The sequence below is a fragment of the Leopardus geoffroyi genome, chromosome A2, assembly GCF_018350155.1.
Source record: "Leopardus geoffroyi isolate Oge1 chromosome A2, O.geoffroyi_Oge1_pat1.0, whole genome shotgun sequence".
Classification (NCBI taxonomy): Eukaryota; Metazoa; Chordata; class Mammalia; order Carnivora; family Felidae; genus Leopardus; species Leopardus geoffroyi.
The window spans coordinates 56,076,407-56,095,582 of record NC_059331.1 but is presented as its reverse complement, the minus strand read 5'-3'; the positions used below and the strand labels follow the sequence as shown (position 1 = coordinate 56,095,582).

At 55.2% G+C, this 19,176-nt stretch overlaps 1 protein-coding gene and 1 long non-coding RNA gene across 9 annotated transcripts in view; one reads left to right on the top strand and one right to left on the bottom strand.

Moving 5' to 3' along the window:
• The first annotated feature begins 10,484 nt into the window (after positions 1 to 10,484).
• Positions 10,485 to 19,176, top strand: part of FBLN2 (fibulin 2) — a 92,586-nt gene continuing 83,894 nt past the window's right edge. For 3 of the 8 annotated variants that reach the window (XM_045493945.1, XM_045493952.1, XM_045493953.1), the window contains exon 1: positions 13,289 to 13,405. The gene's annotated coding sequence lies outside the window, so the exon portion shown is untranslated. Of the gene's footprint in view, positions 10,597 to 13,254; positions 13,406 to 19,176 lie in introns of those variants that run through there. The other 5 variants (XM_045493950.1, XM_045493948.1, XM_045493946.1 and 2 more) reach the window with 5 other exon arrangements.
• Positions 16,981 to 18,628, bottom strand: LOC123606031. Its single transcript, XR_006716051.1, has 3 exons — positions 18,576 to 18,628; positions 17,537 to 17,702; positions 16,981 to 17,259 (listed from the first exon to the last, which is right to left on the bottom strand). It is a non-coding gene; the product is annotated as an uncharacterized LOC123606031 (long non-coding RNA).

The following is a 19,176-nucleotide window of genomic DNA, read 5'->3' as shown; positions in this document are numbered from 1 at the left end:
ATATCAGGCTTGTCTAGAAAGCTCCATCCGTCAGCGGGGGAGGCAGGACCCAGTTCCCCTCCTCCACCTTAGTGTTGGATCCTAGTGGCCCCTGGGTCCCTCCCAGGGTCTGCGTTGGTGAAAGCACTTCTCTTTACCAGTCCCGTGCTGCCCCTGCCATCCCTCCCTCCTTCTCCCCCTTCCACAGATTCTTAGAGAGCTGGCCGACTGCGGCCACATTTCCAGTTACCAAGAATATAAGCCTGCAGAGCAGTCACTGTCTTGGCCCTCAGGAAGTTTGCCGTCCAGTTTCCGGCACAGGAGTGGTGGCCCTGAGACAGAGTGAGCAGGCGCTGTGGCCCTACAGTCTGGGTGGGGGTGGGGAGAAGCCAGGAGGGTTCCCTGGAGGAGGTGATGTTTTAGCTGAGACTTGAAGGCTGAGAAAGAAGTAGCCAGGCAAGGATGTGGGGTCCGTAGGGAGAGGGAGGCATTTTTTGGCAGTGACTCAGAGCAAGCAGGAGCTGGAAGGTTGCAGAAGCAGGGTGTAGGCAAGCAAGTGGAAGAGGGGAGGGGAGAATGTGAGAAGAGAGTGTCAGGAAACAGCTCCTATCAAGGATGGAGACACAGATGGGAGCCAAACCACTGTAGGGCCTTGTTGGCCAGGCCACTGGGCGTGAGCTTTACTCTGAGGCCCCCTGGGAGTCACAGAAGGGCTTAAAGGCAGGGAGTCACATGGCCAGACTGTGCTTTAGAAATCAGTGATTTCCAAGAAGAATACAATGTTTTTTAGGGGCAAAAGACATACGCAGAAATTGCATAAAAGAGGCAACGCAGATGGCTGACAAACACATGTCAAGATGCTCATCCTCGTTAGTGACAAGGGACACGGAAATTAAAACCGCACCGAGATACCATCTCACACCTGCTGCGTGGGCAAATGTTGACAAGGCTTTTCGAGGAGGTGCAGCCCTCAGCAGCAGCTGGCGGGATGGGTACGAACCCTCTGAAACAACAGTCTGGCATGAGCCGGTGAACTTGAACATGTGCACACCCCATGACTCAGCGCTCCCTCTCCTGGCCGCTGGCCCCAGAGCACTAAAACAAATGTCACAGGAAGACCGGTACAAGGATCATTACAGCAGCGCTATTTGTTAAGAGGAAAGAAAACCCAGAAAACAACCTAAACAGCCGTAGACGAGAGAATCGCTCTGTGTTAGCCAGTCGGAGGAATACTATACAGCACTAAAAAGAAAGGAAGGAACGGCTACAGGCACTGATAGGGGGCTCTCATCGATGCAAATAGGAACATTTACAGTGTGTCTGCTTACGTCAAGTTCACAACCAGCCCGAACTCAATAACAATTTGAGGATGCATAAACTGGAGAGGGCTTGCAGCTAAGGAGGGGCGCGGGAGAGGATTTCTAGGTCTGGTATCTCTGTCTCTCCGAGTCCCCCATTCTGGTATTTCCACATAACTGGAATCAGAACTGGGCTCGTATCACATTCCCTCCTGCCGGCTTAACAGTTTTGCAATGGGCGTAACCTGCTTGTTTTATTATTAGTCACCAACCACAGGCGAGGACTTTCCTATCAGACGCATTTTGCGCTGCGCCTGGCCCCTGGTACCCAGCCTAGTGTGAGTCAATGACGTGTGAGATCCAGGAATCTCTGGGCTCTCATTGGCTGGACTAGCCAGGGGCTCCCTTGGCTGACAGCCAACCACTGACAAACTTGATGAAGTCCCCTTGTGACTGTTGGGGATTTTACAGAGAACATGTTTTAAAAATATGTGCTATTATCTGACACTGTCTGAATCTAATGTCGACAAAAATCAGCTTCAGGTCCAAGGCTGCAAGTCACCCACCCTGCCAGGGCCATTCATGGATTCCTCTCCAGCATCTGGCAGCAGCCCCCAGTTTCCATTTAGAAGTTCATCTCACCCCTGTTTCAGGCTTTTAGGGGAGAGCATAGGACCTGGGCTGAGCCAATCAGCACAGCCCATTCTTCTGGCTGCAGTGATTGGTTTAGGCCTGGGCATCTGACTTAAGACCCTCCAATCAGAGAGAACTTTAAGATGAGTGGACTAGTGTTTCATTTTGTCTGGATGGAAAGGGTTGGAGGCGGGAGCTGCTGGGAAATTTGGTCACCAGGAGAGGTGCTTTTGGTGGTAAATGGAGGAGAGGGGAGGAGAGCTGAGGGACGAGGGGAGAGAAACTTGTTCCTGGAGACATTTGCAGACCTGGATCCAGCTATGCTTGAAGTCCATCCCTCTGCTCTTTTATGGAATTTACCATCTCCCTTCTTTGGGCTTAAGCCTGTTTGAGTCAAGTGCACTATGATTTGCAGACCAGCACCCCTCCCCAGCTAATCAGGGGCACCTCCTGAACCAGAAGCTGGGGAGTCATCCCTGCCTCTCCCTTTCCTGGCTCCCAACATCACATCCTCTCCTGAGCCCCTCCCCAGCTGCAAGGTCTCAACAAGTTAATACTTTCTCAAATTGTTATTTAGTTCGGGCTGGTTTTGGAACCGATGTAAGCAGACATACTGTAAATGTTCCTATTTGCATTGGTGAGATGCCCGCGTGAGTGCACAGTCTCTCTTCTCAGTATCTCTCCGATCCTGTCACCTCCCGGTGCCACTACCCCTGTCTGAACCCTATCATCTCCCACCTGGAGTCTACCACCCGCCTCGTTGGGGGCTCCATTGAAATCCTCCAAGGACTCCCCTTGCTCTGAGAAGAAGTGCCTAATTCTTCCTGTGGCCCCTTGCCTGCCACATCCTCTGTCCCACAGCCCTTCCTTCAAAAAGTGCCCCAGTTTCCACAGCACCCCCAGGGAGCACTTTCCTTAAGCATTTACCATGTGCCTGGCCCTGTAAAGGTCCTGCCCACCTGTGAGCGCATGTAACCCTCAGGAAACCTGATGAGTTAGGCGCCACTGTCCCCATGTATAGAGGAGGAAATGAGGTCCAGAGAGGTTGGGAGCCTCCCCCGGTCATCATGCAGCTAGGACCCAGACACTGAGGCGCCAGCATCTGTGGGCTGACCACTGCCCCACGCTGCCTCCCCTGCACGGCCTCTTCAGGTGCTTCTTACTGTTTGTTGGCGAGGCTGCTGAATGTATATCCGTGGCAGGCTCCGTGACGGCAAGGGGGAGTCTGCCCTCCTGCTGGGCCCCATGCTTGGCCCAGAGTGGGTGCTCAGGAAAGACCTGTGGAGTGAATAGCCAGGACTCACTGAGCACTTGCCGTGTGGAAGCCGCCTCCTAAGCATTTCCCACGTATTAGCTCCCTCAGTCCTCACAATAGCACGCTGCTGTTGGAGGTTACTTTCCAGCTATGAACCCTGAGACATAGGCAGGGAACGTTCCCAGGTCACATAGCTAGTCAGCGGCAGAGCTTGGGCTCGAACCCAAGCAGTGTCGCTCCAGAACCCGTGCGTGGGTGGACAGATGGATGGACGGACACTGAGGAAGGATTCCGTTGGGGGGGGGCAGTTCAGGGTGAGTGGAGATCAGGTGTGTGAAGCCAAGACTGGGCCCACGTCCCGAGCGTGTCAGGAGGCCAGGGCTGGACAGATAGCCATGCGGGATTAAGATATACCTCACCGGGGACCTTCTTTGCCCACTGGGGTCGGAGCCAGCTGGCTGATGTGCTGCAGAGGGTGCGAGTCCCCTGCCGGCTGCCTTATCAGGGCCTCGGTGAGGAGGGTGGAAGGAAGACGAGGCCCAGCAGGCTTCAAGAAGAACTGCGTGGGCTGGAAAGGGACCAGAGGGCAGCTCAGTGCAGATGCCCAGGACAGATGGCCTGGCCGGCTCACAGGTTTCCGAGCCCAGTTGGGTTAGCGCAGAGCCAAGGAGCCCTGTGTGCTCAGCTGGGAAGTTGAGAGATCCTGGAGTCAGTGTGTGTTGGCATGAAATAACTGCCTCTACCTTGGACCACATTACCTGAAGTCTAAAGGTTGGAATGTGGAAGGTGAATGCTCTCTGGGCCGTGCAGACCGCCCCCGGGTCCTGTGCTCAGCTTGGCCCGGCCCTGGGAGGGGGACAGGACGAGCTGTCCACGGGGTACCGGAGTTGCTGGGGTGGCTTGGCGTGGACAATAGCAGCCTTGGGGCTCTGACTGAAGAAGAGAAGGAAAGTCTGGAGCAACAGAGGGCACGACTGGAATTGAAGAAGGCAATCACCACTCTGTGTGTGATTTTCGCTCAACACCTAAAGTTGCCTAAGAATGGACATGCTGCCTTCCCATCCCATAGCTGAGTTTCTGGCTCCATCCTCTGAGTTCGGTTGGGGCAGGGGGACCTGGGCTCCTTGCACCCAGGGAAGGGGGTTCTGGGCACTGTCTGCCTGACATTCCTACGGCTTAGAGGGGCCCAAGGGTCTCAGAGTTGGAGGAGCAAACACAGAGCCTTCTGGGCTGTGGCCCCAGGGGAAACGCTACGGACCTGGATGCCCAGACTGAAGACCTTGGTACTCCCGGGGGCCACGGGGCTCTCCCCAGATTCCTGGTGGGAAGGAGAGAGCCTGGATTTTGACCAAAGACAGAGATCCTGTCTCTGAGCCTCAGTCTTCTCATCTGTAAAGTGGGAACAGCGTTTAACCTCCAGCGTGTGAGAGAGGGATACAAGAGAGATGGCTGTAGCCGAGCTTTATAAGCATGTAACAGTGACGACTTTAGTTACTACCTTTATCATCTCATTAGTTTAGGTCAAGAAGCCGAAACTAATTTTGCCAAGACAGGATAAATGCGAGAGGACATTACTGGGAGAGGGAGCGGGAGAAGGCAGGAGAAACTCAGGCCAATGCAGCTCAGACACTTGCTACAAGAGATGGGGAAGGGAGAAGGACGGGGAGGAAGCATCTCGGAATGTGGCGCAATTCCTGAAAGCTTCAGGCCGGATGAGGGGGAGCCCTTGGCCAGTTTCCTGCTGGGGGAAGCCCCAGTCTTGCTGGAATGATCCTGCATTAGTAGTCACGGGGAGGGGTGGGGTGGGGAGCAGCTCACTGTGGCCTCAGCAGAAATGCAATGGTGGCTCTACAGGGATGGGCAGCCACCTGTGCCGCCTGAAGCAGGAGGTCTCAGTGATGCGCCTTCCTGGTGGCCATAATTACCCGCATTCTAACCTTTTTGATATCCGAGGACTGCTTGGGCAAGCCCTGTCAGGTAACCAGAGATTGTTTTGAGTCTCAGAGGCCAAGATTTGTTATTTAAGCAGAGATGCCTTCCCTCCGCACATTCCTAGAAGGGGAAGCTTCCAGGGATTACTGAAAATTTCTGCCCCACAGCAAGGTAGTGTGTTGGAGGACCCAGCCGCCAGCTGTGCGGGGTGGGGTGGCCAGAGGCCTTGGGGTTAGATGCAAGGGCAACGGTGAATGAAAGATGGATGGATGGGTGAAAAAGGCACCGTAAGAGAACATAGGTAGCTTACTATGTCTGCCTTAGAATGGGGAAAGCCTTTCCAGGCACAAAGGAAAATAGCGGTAGGTTTTTCTACATCACATTTTACAGGTTCTGTATATGTAAAAAAAAGTATAGCACCAAAGTTAAAACAGGGGTGTTTGCTGCGTGTGCGTGGGAGATGAAGGGCCAGCTCTCCTACTATATAAAGAATGGTTAAAAATGGTCGAGCTAAAGTCGAACACTTCAATAGTGGAAATGAATGACGAATATGTACGGGAGTTCTAGAAGAAACACAGGTGGTTGGTAACTGTTTAAAAAGATGGTCAACTTCAAATAACAGAATACTACCTTCACCTAAGAGATGGACTAAACATCAGCAAGACTGAGAACACCCAGAGGTGGTATTCTCACCATTATTGGTGGGAGGAAATTTGTACAACTTCCGGGGAGGGTCCTTGGCAGTATATCTCAAAAGCAGTTAAAAATGTACATGCCTTTTGCCCTTGCAACTTCTTGGAGGGGGACAAGTGTCCAAATACACAGATTGAGGGTTGTTTTTCCAATCAGCTTTTAATTTTTTTTAAGTTTATTTATTTATTTTGAGACAGACAGAGACAGTGCGAGTGGGGGGGGGGGGAGAGAGAGAGAGAGAGAGAGAGAGAGAGAGAGAGAGAATCCCAAGTAGGCTCCACACTGCCAGCTGTGGAGCCTGACGTGGGGCTGGAACTCACGAACCGTGAGATCATGATCTGAGCCGAAACCAAGAGTTGGATGCTTAACCGACGGAGCCACCCAGGCGCCCCAAATCAGTTTTTATAATAAAGAAAACTAGGAATGATCAGTGGAGGGTCAAATAAGTAAACTGTGGCAAAAGCGGACAGTGGAATTCTCTGCAGCTGTTGACAGTGATTGTGTAGATACATTATTGACATAGAAAAATGGCTTCGATATATGGAGAGGAAAATGGAGCAGAAAAAAAAAATGTCCGTTAGAATTTGTGCACATCTGTATGTAAATACATCCATGCATACGCACACTTTCCTGTATACACACACATACGTATAGAACAAAAGCGGCTGGAAGGCGTTCTCTTGCGAAGGTAGATCTGCTGGTGTTAACTGTTCTATTGTATGTTTTCTCCAACTTATTTATTAAAGTCAGAGCCAGCCTCTCCCATTTCACAAGTGGGAAAACTGAGGCTCAGAGTGGACAAGACGCTTGCTGGGACCAGGCCTCCTGTCTCTGGGCTGCTTTCGCTGTCTCGAGGGCCCCTTTCGGCCCCTTTGGGCTTCACTGTGTGGCCTTAAGCAAATCCCTTCCCTCTCTGGGCTGCTCCAGTAGGGAGCCCACTGCAGCCTGCAGCCCACTGGGTAGATCTCAGCCTCTGAGCTCAGCGCTCAGTGGGTCTTGCCCACTGCCAGGAGAGCTGGCTTAAACGGCAAGGCTGAACCAAGTCTTGTCTGGGGTGACCAGAACTTTTCAGAAGTGCCAGAAATTTCATCACACCAGGCGGAGAGACGGGTGGGAGTGAGTCACGAATGAGCTGAGCAAGCCGGGCCTCGAGGAGGTAGGGGCTGACCATTCCCAGATGGGAGGCGTCGGGCTGGCCAGCTTTCCTGTAAGAAGCAGACAGCTTGGGAAAGTGCAGAGAAGCCCCAGAGCAGAAGGAAAATTGTAACGTTTTCCCCACCTCTTCTCTCCACACACCCCGTTCTGCGTGCTTCAGCCCCTCCGACCACTATGGCAAGGGGTCACCCAGTCCCTGCTCACGTACACGAGGAAGGGGAGCCCACGGCCTCACTGCAGCGTGCTCCATTCCTCCCTCTGCAAGGGCAGGGCGAAGGGTCCAGACTCTGAGTCAGACAGCTCTGGGCAGGGGCCCTGGCTATGCCGCTAAGCCCGACTCTTTGTAAAATGGGGGTAATAATATCCAGCATCTCTAGGATCGTTTGGAGGATGAAATGAATGAATCAATAGAAGGTGCCTATTCAAATCGATGCTTGGCACGCAGTGTATGATTAACAGATAGGAGTTTATTTTTCATTCCAGTCATTGTCTCCTTCATTCAGGACAAAGCACCTTTGGGGAGAGTCTGGACATCATAAAATCTGATCCCTAATTGCTAACTAGCCCCGGTGTCGGAAGCAAGCCTGGGGAGTGCAGGCGCCAGACGTGCTTGGTAACGTTGCCTCGATGAGACCAATTCTGTTGGTCATGACTCTTGGGTGCAAGTGATAGAGCCCCAACTGAAATGGGCTGAAGCCCCAAAGGGGATGTATTGGCCTTTGTGACTGAAACATCCAGAGGTGGCTTGGCCAGGCCAAGCTATAATCAGGTGCTTAAATGTTAGGCCATCCGAAAGCCGTCTCTCTCTCCTCTCTGCCTGGCTTTCCTCCGAGCTGGTGTTTCCTTCTTAGCAGGCTTCCCTACGCGGTGGCTCCCATGCCACAGGCTCATACCCGCCGCTGGGCAATGCGGCACGAAGAGCGCCTCCGTCCCGGGCTCCGACGTAGGAAGTCCACCTGAAATAAAGGGGCTCCTCCCTTCATCTGGACGGATTACTTTAGCAGGTGCCCCCCACTCCTCCCCGGAAGGGAGGAAGGGCTCCATCCGAACAAAACCCGTGGACTCGGAATGGAGAGAAGAGGGTTCTGTGCAGGACACTCAGGAGGCTGGTGGCCACGGCCGATGTAGATTGCATGGGTATTCACGGAGGTCTCAGAACCATGAGCGCAGTGCCTGTGGAAGAACAGTGCATACAATGCGTCTGTGACTTGTTCATGGAGCACCGGGGCCAGCGGTTGAAGTGGGATGGGGGTTATTAGTTAGGTACAGGTTAGGCTGCTCTATCCAAGAGCCCCTAAGACACTGGCTTGTGCATTTGAAAGCTTATTTCTCTTTCAGGGGATGATCCAGGCTGGGTATGGTGGCTCCGCGATGCTCAGGGGTTCCTTTCACCCAAGCAGGACTTCTGCCCACTCTACAGTCTGGCTTCTCCTGCTCTCTATCCACCACCAGGTCCTCACTCAGCCAGCAGGAAGGGGGGAGGGAAGGGGAAGGCCACATCACTTCTGCTTCCGTTCAGTGGTGCCACACCTCCTACCTGGCCGCCGGGGGGCTGGGGATGTGTCTTTAGCTAGGAGGCCAGGGGTCTGCGTAAAACGTCTACAGTTAGGTTTCTAACATGAAGAGTGGGGCATGACTGTTCTGGATGGAACAGCTTTCAGGTGGATGGAAAGGCAGGGAAGTGGGGTGTAGAATCAGTCCCTGGTGTATAATCAGCTCTTCACTGGGTTGAAGAGTAGAGACAGGGGTGTGCGTGGGGGCAGAGACCAGAGGACCGGGTGAGGTCCAGGCCTGGGTTCCAAGGACCGATTGTGTGCCCACGGATTGGGAACGTCATTCACGTCACCTGCCGGCAGCTGCCCGCAGCCACCCCTCGGGCCTGGGATGTGTCTGCTGGTGCTATGGCCCACTCCTGGGGAGAGGGAGGGATGAGTGGAAGAAGCCAGCACAAACCTGGGGGCTCAGGGCCACTCGGGAGGGAATTCAAGGACGGGTGTGAGGCGTCATGGGCCCCAGGTGGGCACAGTTCCTTGGTGTCTCCTTGGGGAGGGGCACAGCTGGAAGAAGAAAGCCAGAGGGAAGTCCTTGAAGCAGTGTTTTCCATACTTGGCTGTTCCTTACAGTCGGCTGGGGGTTAGAAAAAATACCGAGGCCTCGCCGCACCCACGGAGACAGATTTAATTGTTCTGGAGTAGAATGCAGACATTGGCATTTGAAAAAAATAAAAATAAAAGGGCCTGGGTGATTCTCCAGGACTGCCTTGTTCCAGAGCTTGAGTGTAGATGCTGTTCTGGGTCTCAGTTGGATAGCAGGATGGCAGGCAATGCCTCCTCCCTGGGTGAGGAGAGCCTCTGTCTGCAAATTGCCACCATCATCCTTGAATATCGTTCCCGTATTTGTGGGATTCTCCCTTTTGGCGGTCTGGCTGGGCCCAAACACCCTCTCTCCTAGCTTTCTTTGTGGCCAGGGACACACAGCTGCCTCATACTGTCCAGTCACTGTGGCCACAAGAGATGTGGGAGGGAAGGCAGGAGCTACAACTAAGTGAACCCAGCGCAGAGGAAGGGGTCTCCCATCCCCTCCCATCAGCTCTCAGAAGTGGCGGCCGGAGAAGTTCTGGTGTGGAGTCCCGGGCCCATCATTCAAGGAGTGGGCAGCCCCGTGCTGTCTGCACGCAGGTGGGTTGCGGGCTCACGTTGGTTTCGGCTGTGTGCAATTAACACCAACAAATCTTAAAAATAAATTTAGGTTTATTTATTTTTGAAACAGTGAGAGAGAGAGAGAGAGAGAGAGAGGGAATGAAAGGGGGAGGGGGAGGGGCAGGGGACAGAGGATCCAAAGTGGGCTCTGCGCGGACAGCAGAGAGCCCAGTGTCAGGCTCCGAACCCATGAGTGGTGAGATCGTGACCCGAGCCGAAGTCGGTCGCTTAACCGATTGAGCCGCCCAGGTGCTCCGACAACAACATTTAATTGAGGGCTTATCACACGCCAAACTCTGCTCTCCGCATCTTGACTTCAAAACTATCCTATGAAGCAGCAACTATTTTATAGATGAGGGCGCTGAGGCCAGAGGGTTGAAGCCACTTGCTGAACGTCACACAGGGGGATGTGGCTTTAAATCAAGGCCATTTGGCTGCAAGTTCACTGCTCCTAGACCCTAGGCTATTGTATGGGGGGTGTTATCGTTATTCCCATTTCTCAGAGAAACGGGAGAGGTGTGGTGACCTCCCGGAGGCCACCCGAGCGAGGACTCCGTCTCATGAAGCCCAGTGAGCCTGAGCCGAGCCTTCTCCTCCCCAGCCCCGCTGGCCAGGTGGTACAGGTGTGCTCCCGGCCTGCGAGCCGCGGCGCCTCGGTGCCTGGGGGGCTGGTCACATTGTCGCTGATGTGAATAACTCCACTGCCCACTGTGAGCACTATCTGTGCCTTATCGGCCTGGAACTTCCTCCAACCCTGGCGTCTCAGCCAGGCCCCGGGCTCCAAATTCCTGGTGGGTGATGCGCGCTCTGTGTGTGATAACAGCCCTGGCAGGACTCCGAGGAGTCAGCTGCCTTGGCCACATCTGCAGCTCAGATAACAGAGGACGGGCAACGTGTCTCCACTTTATCTTGTGAAAGCTGGCCAGGCCTTGGGTTCCGCCTCCGCTGCAAGGTGAGGCCAAATCTTGGCTCACTGCCTCTCCTCCAGGCCTGGGACCTGTGGGGGGTGGGGGTGGGGGAAGCGGGGGAAGCCTCGCCAGGGGGCAGTGAGTTAGGTGAGTTACGGTGCAAGGGAGGCAAGGCCCAGTGCCTTCTATACCCTAGGACTCCTCCCCTGCTGACAGAAGGAAGGATTCAATCTATCACTCACTCATTAGCTATTTGCTAAACACTCCCTTGGGCTAAGCCCTCTTCACAGTACTTTTATTTTTTGATTCACTTAATCCTCCCAATAGCCCCTTGAGATAGGCCCTGTCGTCCTTCTGCTCATTTTACAGTTGAGGAATTCAAGGCCCAGAGAGGTGCAGTAACAGGCTCAAAGTCACAAAGCTGGTGAGTGGTGGAGTTCTTAACCGCAGGCTATGCTGCCTACAGTCGCTTTTATTTAAAAAAAAAATTTTTTTTTAACGTTTACTTATTTTTGAGACAGAGAGAGACAGAGCATGAACGGGGGAGGGGCAGAGAGAGAGGGAGACACAGAATCGGAAGCAGGCTCCAGGCTCTGAGCCATCAGCTCAGAGCCCGACGCGGGGCTCGAACTCCCGGACGGTGAGATCGTGACCTGAGCTGAAGTCGGACGCTTAACCGACTGAGCCACCCAGGCGCCCCTACAGTCGCTTTTAAATGAAGAAAAAAAGTCAGCTAGTGACAAGTACTCTGGAGAGTAGAGAGGGTAGACAGTGAGAGAGTGGTAGTTTCCACCTCTGCCGGGGTCTTAGGGTAGTGACGTGGATGAGCCAGTCATGAGGATGCAGGTATGTGCAAAGGCCCTTGGGGAAAAGCAAGCTCCAGCTGGCAAAAGGGCCCAGAGAGCCCAGGGTTAGACGAAAGCTGGGGCAGGCTGGACCGACGTTCTCAGTTCAGGCTTTGGCCCTCCATCCCCTCCTGGCTCTTCTTTGGTCAGCCCCGTCCTCGCCCCTGGGCACTTCCTGGCTTCATCTCCTCCCGGCCACGTGACCTTGAACAAGCTGCTTCCCTTCTCTCTGCCTTTGCTCTTGGCGGCCTTATCCTTGTCCTGGGCTACAGCAAGAACTCTGGGTGGGGGTGGGGGGACACGGCTGCTGCCCAGATGGGAGGTGGCAACTGTTGGGCTACCTGTCTCTGGGCAGGTGGAAGACAGTCCTGGAGGTCCTGGTCTGGGATTCGGGTCCTAGAGGTGTGGCCCCGGGACTGAGAAACACAAGGAGAGCAAGAGATAGAGTCATAGGGAAACGAAGAGACCAAGGAAGAGAGAGTCAGATGGAGAGATAGAGTGGTATGAAAGCAGAGACAGAGACACGGACAGAGACATGGAAAGGAGAGACAAAGTGGGGCAAGAGTGAGAGACCTGAGAGAGAGAGAGAGACCCGGCCAAGATAGATGCAGATAGAAGTTGATTCACAGCAACAGAGAGAGACAGAGACAGACGGACAGACAGGTAGAGATGACGTGGCCAAGAGAGGACCACAGAGAAAGTTGTCAATGTTCTAAATGCCCCTGAATTGGACACTTTAAAATGGTTAAAATGGCGGATTTTATGCTGTTGTGACTTTTGCCACAATAAAAAGAGAAATTGGGAGACAGAAGATGGCAAAGAGAGAGGGACAGAGAGGGATGGAAGGACAGAATTCCAGGATCCTGACTCTCTTCGGGGCTGACTGGCCTTTGGGACGCTAGACAGTGGGAAGGGGCTGGGGGCTTGGGGTCCCTGTGCCAGAGTCCAGGCCTGCAGGGCCCAAAGGCTTGAGGGTCAGTTCTGTTCCACCTGGGCTGTCCTGGGGCTAAATGTGGGACTGGCAGCACCAGATTTTGCTTGTGTGTTTTTGGGATGGGGTTTCGAGCCCTTGGCAGAGAGGAAGTGGCGGGAGGCTAGCTCAGGGCCAACTGCTGCTCCCCACGGGGCCTCCTGCCAGGCACAGGCTCCTGGTCCGCTCCTAGTCAGACGGGGGATGCCCCACTCTGCCTCAACTCGGGGCATGACAGCCACAGTAACTGACACTTTAGTTTCCCTTTTGCAGTGTGTTCACTCTCTGTTGGGGCCTGTGGTGTGGGTATGACACCCGGTTCTCCTGGGCTACCCATCACCAGTCGGGGTTAACCCATTCAAGAGATGAGGAGGCTGAGGTCACACCGGGGTCACAGGCAGCTAGCTGGATGCGCCGAGGAAAAGGACAAACCTGGACTGCCCCGAAGCCGGGGCTGGGAACCGTCTGCCCAAGGACCTACGGTAGCAGTGTGGGGGTGCATGCAGGTCAGGCGGAGCGCGGGAGCTCCCAGGGTGGGCAGCAAGGGGGACGGAGAAGCCTGCCTTCTGCCCCTATCACACCGCCTGCCCCTTGGCAGTGTGGTACCCACACCCTCAGGCCCTCCCAGCGTGCCCCGGGTTGCTGAGCCCATCTCCCAGGTGGGAACACTGAGGCCCAGGCTGGCTGAGGAACTCGGAGTTTAGACCGGGCGGGGCAAGAGGGGTGCCGGGCGGGTCGGGTACTCAGGGCTCCGCCGCGGACGCGCCGGGGGCGGGGGGCGGCGGGGGGGCAGTCTTTGGGCTTTGGTTCGCAAGGCTACGCTCGCCGCCAGAGACACGGGCTCGGCCCCCTCCCCGGCCCGCGGCGAGACCCCGCCCCGGAGGCGGAGGCAGGGGAGGGGGCCCGGGGCCGGCTGGGGCCGCCCCTCCGCGCCTCCGCCCCGCCCCGCGCCGCGCACAGCCGGGGCTCGCGGCTCTCGACGCGCCGACGGCCGGGCGGACTGACGGACGGGCGGCCAGAAGTGCGGAGCGCCCCGCGGTGAGTGCGCGCCGAGCCCCTGCCGCGCGGGGTCCCCACCTCCTCTCCCGCGCCGCGCCCCCGCCAGCCCGCCGCTCGCCGCTCGCCGCGGTGGGCTTGGGGGCCCTCGGACGCCCCGACGGTTCGGCCGCCCCGCGGACGGGCGCCCGGAGCCACGGGGTGTCCACACCCGCTCCGCCGCGGGCTCGCCATCCCGGTCCCGGTCCCATTGGACGGATGCGGGCACTGAGGCCAGCTCCGGGAGGGGGGTGCGGGGGGGTCTCGGGGTCCGCGGGCAGGGTCCCCCCAGCCACCCCCCCTCCCCGCCCCCTGTGCTGCCGCCCCTTCCCTCCGCTGCACCCAGCCGGTCACCGCCCCCCAGCCCCAGATGGCTCCACTCCTTCCCTGTGCCCCCTCCCCCTCTCCCCCTGCCCCTCAGGTCCCTCCGTCGTCTGGGCACCACCCCCACCGTCAACGCTCACATCGTCAGTTCCCCCCCGCCCGTCACGCGCACTGCCACACAGGCACCCACACCGGTATCCAGAAGTTCCTGCACCCTCTGCCTGGGCGCACCCACCATCCCTCACCCCATCCCCCCAGTCATAAAGTCCCGTGCTCAGGGCTGCCCCCCCTCCCATCTCTCACACACACGATCCGGGTCCTCACACTCATCTCCCACACACGTCGCTCTTGCACACCCATGCCTCATACACACGTGCCTCTCGCTCGGGCGTCTCCCAGACACGCACGCCTCTCTCACACAGTTGTGTCTCCGTTCCACGCGTGTGCCTCCCCTAACACGCATGCGTGTCTGCCACACGTGTGTCTGTCACACAGGCATATCTATCTCACATGTGTCACACACGTGTCTTGCGTGTAGCTGGAGTAACAAACATCCCCGCACGCACTGAGTCTTGCACAGAGTCACAGACGCCGCCAACTTCATGGTCCCCCTGTGCCCTGACACTCCCGACTCTAACGGGCACTGCTCTCCTGAGTTTGCTGGGAGCCAGAGTAGGGCTGAGGGGGATGTCTCTTGGCCGAGGCTGTCTTGCCCTGGGGCCTGGGAGGCTGTGGGAGCATTGGGAGCCTAGGGAGGGGCCTTCGGGGATGGGCCAGACTCCACCAGCCTGCTCACTCCTTATCAGCCCCTGCATCCTCTCCCCTTCCCCCACCCTGCTCTCCCAAGCAGGGTTGCCCTTTTCTGTCTTAACTGTTACCAGGTGATTGCACTTGGACTGGTCCAAAGCTGGTGTGAGCCAGCAGGTGTTACCATGGCAAGCCAAACCAAAAAAAGATTTGGGTGCGGGGCATCACCCATAGCCCCTCGAATAGGGACTGGTCTAGGTCCCTGGCAGAGCAAGCCCCCACAGTGGTCCCGGCGTGGGTTTGCAGCTGAAAGATTGGGGCCCTGAGCCTGCCTCACCTTCCCCACATGCAGATGAGGGTGAAGACCCCCGCCAGGAGGAGGGAGGGACCTGTAAGTGTCGCTCCCTCCACTTTCACCCTCCCCTCCTGCATCCAGAGCTGGGAGATGGGGGAAGTGGGCAGGGAATGGGTGAAATCAAAGAATCTTACTCCGGCTGTGCAAACCTGCCAGCCTTAGCTTTGACTGGCTCTGTGTGTTTTGTTTGGCTCTTACCATGTTGTTATTATTTTTAAATATTTAATTAGCGCCAGCATTTGCAAATTGGCAGGTTTCACATAAAAGTCCGGATTTCCATCTTCACTTGAAAAATCGCAGTGCCTGGCAGCTCAGGGTCCACGTCCCCCTGCGGTACCCATTGGCTAGGGCTGCCTGCCTTCTGCCCCTGAGGGTGGGAGGGAGCACCATTTGGCCAAAGTCTCCACCAGGCCTGCTTGTACGTTCTCAGCTCCTACCTGCCTTGCACAGGCCTCTGTGTTGGCTGTGCCTGCTGCATAAACTAGGCTGTTTTTGCCGCCTTGCCCACCCTGAAGGGGTCTAGGCTAGTCCACTCACCCATGGCTGGGGAAGCCTTGAGTGAGCCTCATACTTCTTCAGTGCATTGAAAGGCATGCTAGGGCCTGGACCACAAGGCATCTTTGTGGTGATGGCGGGCACTTTCTGCTGGGCTGTGGGGGACAGTGTCCTGGGAGCCCCATGGAAGGGAGGCAATGATCTCAGAGCCAGACCTTGACCATCACATTTCTTCCTAGCTCCTGTCATTGATTCTGCAAGGTCACATCCTTACCCTGTTTGACAGATGGGGAAACTGAGGCTCGGAGTTTTCCAGCAGCCACATGGTAGAGCTGGGATTTCAACCCAGATTTTCCTGACCCTACAGCCAAGCTCTTTGTCCCCCCTCTCCCCCTCCCCCCAAGGAATCCACAAGAGGAGGGACTTGGGTCTCATCCACCCTGGGCGAATTCCCTGAGTCAGGTCCACGCCTGGCACACGGTAGATGCTTAATAACTGCTTGTGGAATGACCTAGGAAAGTGCAGCTGCTTTCTCTTCAGGGGTCAGGGTAGAGCTAAATTCAGGGCCTAAAGTGAAGAAGATTTCATGCAAACTGACCGACCACCCAGGTTCCTTTTATCAGCCTGAAAGCTCAGCAGTTTTCTGTGCTTTTTAAATTGTACTATTATTTTTTTATTTTATATAGAGAGAGTGAGGCAGGGAGAGGGGCAAGGGCAGAGGGAGAGAGAGACCGAGAGAGAGGGCCGGGGTAGAATCCCAAGCCAGCTCCACGCTCAGGAGCTTGATCCCATGCCTGTGAGATCATGACCTGAGCCAAAATCGAGAGTCGGATGCTCAACCGCCTGAGCCACCCAGGCGCCCCTCTGCTTTAGTCTTTATGGTCATAGTCTCTGTGACCCCGTGACCACCAGGGTGAAGATTCCTGAGTCCCAAGTCTGTATGGCCTCAGGAACATCATTGTGTGCTGTGTTGGACGTCAGGTTTCACGTTGGTCTTACATCTGGGGGCCGTGGGTGTGAGCATTTTCCTCAGTAAGCCCAGGTTGGCCTTGGTGCCCAAGATGCCTTGCGAGGAGGGACCCAGGTGGGGAACAGGCTCCAGCTCCCGGCTCCCATTCCTTGGGTGGCCTCTCCATGGGTGGCATGGGTGGGGCAGTTGCTGTGTTATTTTAAGACCTAGTTCCCATGCTGTCTCTTGTGAGTACATGTACGTGGCTACATTCACGTAAGTGAAGTGCCCTAGTGATGTGCCACCTCCTGGACGTTTGCTGGCCTGACTGAATGAGGACCTGCCCTTCCAGAGTGACTGGGGGTGATGGGCAGCCCTGGCCTCTTCCTCATACTTGCCGAAGGTTTTCTTTCCTGCTGGGCTGTACAAGGTAGTGCAGAGGGCCCGTCCTTCCCTTCTCTGGGCCTCAGTCTTACCTTCCGTAAAGTGGATATCCTCTGATGGCTTCCCAGTGCTCATGGTCCTGAAGTGGGGAGGGGAGGATGGAATCCTGGGTTCTGCTCTCCAGGAGGCATTTGGGTGTAGCCCGCCTCCCAGGCTTCCTGAACTCCGAAGGGCCTCCCCCGGACGAAGGCCTGGCCCCGGGATGCAGTTCAGTTGTAGCTTTGCAACAGGATTCTGGCCGCTGTGCTCCCATGGTCCCATGATCTCTGTGAGGGCTGGCAGGAATAATTCTGTCAGGCGGAGCTGCTGCAGGAGCTTGGCTCCCCTGGGCCAAGTGCGGGACTCACATCCTAGGTGAGGCACCGTCCAGGTAGGGACTCACGGTGGACAGTGCGGACATTGTCTTTGCTCCCATGCAGTTTATTTTCTAGTTGGAGGGGTGAGGTGGGGCGAGTCAGGTGACAAATGAGTTAGGTTGATTTCAGATGCTGTAGAGAAGTTTAAGTCCGCAGGACAACCAAATCCAGGTGGGCGAGGAGGGTCCTTTGAAGAGAGGATTTCTGAGCTGAGACCAGAGTGGTGAGGGAGAATGCCAGGCAAGGGGCACAGCTAGTGCAAAGGCCCTGAGGAGGTGGGAGTGGGTAAGGGAGGGGAAGGAGGGGGCTGAGGAAGTGAAGAAGGGGCAGGGCAGGGAGTTTGAAAGCTACTGAAAAGTTTTGAGGGAAGGAGCAGTGAGATCTGATTTCTGTTTTAAAACACACCCTCGAGCCATAAGATCAGGAGGCCTGTGCCAGGCCCCGTGCTGGGGTGCAGTTCTCACCCTTGAGAAGCTATGGGCGGGTGGGGGAGACGGGTCTGTGGGCAGACGTTTGAGATCCAGGGTGACGGATGCTGGTTAAGTAGATGTTGGCACAGCCTCGCCATGGAATATTATGCAGCTACAAAAAATGAGGATGCTCTCTGTGGAAAGAAAGGTCTTTCAAGATCTGTTAAGAGAGGAAAACAAGGTGCTGAATGGCATGTAAAGCATACTATTTAAACAAATTTTTATTAAAAATTTTTATTTTTTAATTTTTAAACAAGTTTTTTAATGTTTATTTATTTTTGGTATATATATAGAGAGAGAGCGCAAGTGGGGGAAGGGCTGAGAGGGAGAGAGAGAGAGAGACAGACAGACAGAATCTGAAGCAGGCTCTAGGCTCTGAGCTGTCAGCACAGAGCCTGACGTGGGGCTCAAACCTACGAACTGTGAGATCATGACCTGAGCCGAAGTTAGACGCTTGACCAGCTGAGCCACCCAGGTGCCCCTAAAACATGCTACTCTTATGTCAAATAAGAAAAACAAATTCATGGGACACTTGGGTGGCTCAGTCGGGTCAGTGTCTGACTCTTCATTTTGGCTCAGGTCATGATCTTGAGGATTGTGAGTTCGAGCCCCATATCGGGCTCTGTGCTGACAGTGTGGAGCCTGCTTGGGATCCTCCGTTTCTTCTCCTTGCTCTTTCTGCCCCTCCTCCCCCCCCCCCCCCAATAAATGAATAAACTAAAAAAAGAAGAAGAAGAAAGAAATACAAATGCACGTTGGCTTGTATGTGCATAAAGAACAAGGTTCACTGGTGTGGTTACCTGGGGGTGGGGGTGGGTTGGAGTGGGCAGGTGGGGACCTGGGGTGCAAGGGTTAGGTGACACCCCCCACGCTGTGCCTTGTTTATATTTTCTGCTTTTTGAACCATGTGACTGGATTGCCTGCTCAAAACATCAAATTAAAAAGCAGTCGGGCAGTTGGTGGGTGACTGTTGGTTTGTGAATTTTAAGTGGGAGTGTTTGAGGATGGTTTTTAAATTCCCTGCTTTACTGACCTTGTTGTTGAGCAGACGGACTTCTTCCTGGCATGGCATGCAAAAGTTTCCACTGTGATCAAATTAGATGGTAACAGAGTCACTTTTTGCAAAGTTTGGCCAATGGACAAAAGAAAAATCCCACCCTTTTTCTCTCTCCTTGTTTCTTACCCCCTTTTCCTGTGGGTGTGCTTCCTTCTGGTGATTTGACTGCTGGCTCTTCCTGGCGTGGGCACCATGGCATTGACTGTTCAGTCCTGAGACTGTTTCCATAGTCAGCCCCCACCCCCCCCGCCCCGGGCTGGCTACAGGTCCAGAACCGGGGGCAGTCAGGTGCAGGAAATCCCCTGCTTTGGCATCCTGTAGGGTTCAGATTCACAGTCCTGACACCACAGGCTGTGCTCCCATCAGGCCAGTGACTTACCCCACTGAGCCTCAGTTTCCTCCTCTGTAAAATGGGTGTCATATCTCTCTCTGTTAGGGTTAACAGAAGGAGAAAATGAGATCACTCATTCCTTCATTCAGCAGATATTTCTTGGGCATCCACTGGGTACTGGGCTCTGCTTTAAGTGCTGGGAATAAGTGCCCAAGACAACATCCTCTGCCCCCACAGAGCACATTC